The sequence below is a fragment of the Mustela lutreola genome, chromosome 10, assembly GCF_030435805.1.
Source record: "Mustela lutreola isolate mMusLut2 chromosome 10, mMusLut2.pri, whole genome shotgun sequence".
NCBI lineage: Eukaryota > Metazoa > Chordata > Mammalia > Carnivora > Mustelidae > Mustela > Mustela lutreola.
In genome coordinates, this window is record NC_081299.1 from 13,521,938 (window position 1) to 13,525,242 (window position 3,305).

Genomic DNA, 3,305 nt, shown 5'->3' on the forward strand with positions numbered 1-3,305 from the left:
TTAAGATTTTATTTATTTATTTGACAGAGAGAGATCACAAGTATGCAGAGAGGCAGGTGGAGAGAGAGGGGGAAGCAGGCTCCCCACTGAGCAGAGAGCCCGATGTGGGACTCGATCCCAGGACCTGAGATCATGACCTGAGCCAAAGGCAGAGGCTAAACCCACTGAGCCACCCAGGTGCCTGTAAATACAATTTCTAAGTCACCAAAGGCACTGTAGAAATTTTAAAAACTAGGGACAAATGCCCTAAGGCTTCTTCTATGAAGGAGGTGTAACCACTTGGGGAACTATTTGTTGGGAGCAGTGGGAGCACTATTAAGAGTGTAGGGAGCTGGACACCTGGGTGGCTCATTATTATTTATTTTATTTATAATATTATTTATTAAAGATAAATAAAATCTTTAAATAGTCTCAAACACATACTTCAGGAACTGAGTATTTTTTTCTGTCATACTTTATTCCAGAAAGGATTTAGGTCATCTTTTTATTTATTTTTTTTAAGATTTTATTGATTTATTTGACAGACAGAGATCAAAAGTAGGCAGACAGGCAGGCAGAGAGAGGGGAGGGGGTGAATCAGGCTCCCTGCTGAGCAGAGAGCCCGATGTGGGGCTCGATCCCAGGACCCTAGGATCATGACCTGAGCCGAAGGCAGAGGCTTACCCCATTGAGCCACCCAGGCGCCCTAAAAAATATTTTATTTATTTATTTGACAGAGAGAGATCACAAGTAGGCAGAGAGGCGGGCAGAGAGAGGAGGAAGCAGGCTCCCTGCTGAGCAGAGAGCCCAATGCGGGGCTCGATCCCAGGACCTTAGGATCATGATCTGAACCGAAGGCAGAGGATTTAACCCACTGAGCCACCCAGGTGCCCCAAATAAATAAAATCTTAAAAAAAAAAAATTGCACGGTCAGTTGTCTCTTAGAGCCATCCACAGTTTACGACAGGAAAACCATGTTATCTGCATGTCTGCCTACTGGCCTTTCTTTGCTGAAGAGATGGTAATCTCTTCTCAAAGTGCTTTTAAATCAGTAAGACACAATTTTAAGAGGAAGGTGGGTGGGCATAATATATTACTATTTAACCCCCTTCCAAAAGATTAATGTCATCTATCAAAAAATTTTAAAAAAAATTTTTTTCCTAAGTTTTAGTTAAATAATCTCTACACCTACCTTGAGGCTTGAAGTCACAACCCCAAGATCAAGAGTTGCATGCTCTGCCAACTGAGCCAGCCAGGTGCTCATCATCTATCAGAAAAAATTTTTTAAAAGATTCTTATTGGGACATCTGGGTGACTCAGTCAGTTAAGTTTCCTGGGATCTGTGATCAAGTCCCATATTGGGCTCCTTGCTCAGCGGGGAGCCTGCTTCTCCCTCCCCCTGTTTGTGCTCTCTCTCTGACAAATAAAATTTTTTTTTAAAGATTTTTATTTGTTTATTTGACAGACAGAGATTATAAGTAGACAGAGAGGCAGGCAGAGAGAGAGAGAGGGAAGCAGGCTCCTGGCTGAGCAGAGAGCCCGATGCGGGACTTGATCCCAGGACCCTGGGATCATGACCTGAGCCGAAGGGAGCAGCTTAACCCACTGAGCCACCCAGGCGCCCCCAATTTTTTTTTTTAAAGGTTCTTATTGACCATGAATGTTCTACCTAATTCTGTATTTAATGCATACATGTTCCCCAATAATGGACTGCAGAGTCAAAGGCTGAGGAAAAATTATAACAAAAGCCACAAACCATTTTACATTATTCCCCAAAGGGACTAAGAATCACTAAACACTATTTAGCTGAAAAATTTTATACCAAAAGATCTTAAATATTGACCAACTAATGAAAAAAATGACCTAAAAAATACTAAATAACTTAATTTTTTTTTTAAGGTTTTATCTCTTGATTTGACAGAGAGTGAGATCACAAGTAGGCAGAGCAGCAGGCACGGGGGTAGGGGGAAGCAGGCTCCCTGCTGAGCAGAGAGTCCAATGCAGGGCTCGATCCCAGGACCCTGAGATCATGACCTGAGCTGAAGGCAGAGGCTTAACCCACTGAGCCACCCCGGTGCCCCCAAAGAACTTACTTTTTTAGGTGAAACATTGCAGGGGCCTCCAAGGGAACTTCATTAATGAAGGTGGGGGAAACAGATGGTTCAAGGGAGATGCACAGAAATAGAAGAAAACAGATCAGAGGTAGAGGCTGAGCGAAGCTAGTCAACCAAGTGTGGCTTTAAGACAAGGAGAGGTAGAGAAATGATAAGATGGGACACAGGACCATGCCCTCAGCATTAGCTCTTTCGATCACCTGCTTTGAGAGAATTTTCAGTAAAATGGTAATGATTAAAGCCCAAACCCGGGGCTTTTTACGAAAAGGCAGGTAGCTTCCCTCTGCTCAGCTTGCTCTTTGGATTCTGGCGCATACGTAGGCAAAACCAGCAGCCAGCAGACTGGGGGGCTGTGCCAATGGAGCCCACAGCGGGTGGGCTGCCAATGACGTAGCCTGCTCGTACTTCTGTAGGGCGGTGGGGATTCCAGCTGGGCGTTCTCAAAACTAGGCCAGGATCTTTTCTAACTTGTACGTATTCCCTTCTCCCAGGACACTTTAGAGAAACCATGCTCTGAGTCAGGATGAATCGATGCCTGTTCTTTCTGGAGATACTTAAATGCTCATTGACTCATTCAGATCCACTTCACAATTTTATTACTCAAGTAAAATGACTCCCATTTTTCTTCCTCCCACTAGCATCATCTACCAGCAGCATATGACTACAAAAAGATCTTGAATTTTGTTTTTAAATAACTCAACTCTTGGGGTGCCTGGGTGGCTCAGTCGGTTAAGTGGCTGCCTTCGGCTCACGTCATGATCTCAAGGTCCTGGGATCAAGTCCCTCGTCAGGCTCCCCACTCAACAGGGAGTCTGCTTGTCCCTCCCCCTATGCCCCTCCCCTGCCTCAAATAAATAAAATCTTTTTTTTTTTTTAAGATTTTATTTATTTATTTGACAGAGATCACAAGTAGGCAGAGAGACAGGTGGGGGAAGCAGGCTCCCCGCCGAGCAAAGAGCCCGATGCGGAACTCGATCCCAGGACCCTGAGATCATGACCTGAGCTGAAGGCAGAGGCTTTAACCCACTGAGTCACCCAGGCGCCCAAGTAAATAAAATCTTAACAATAATAATAATAAATAACATGACTCTTGTATGATTAAATTGGAATGTTTCCCTATTAAAATACACTGTGTGTCTGCACAGCTTTCGGCCCCATCTAACGCAGAAATCGCCTCCATATCCCACACCAGAAAGAAGGACTGGCCATTCG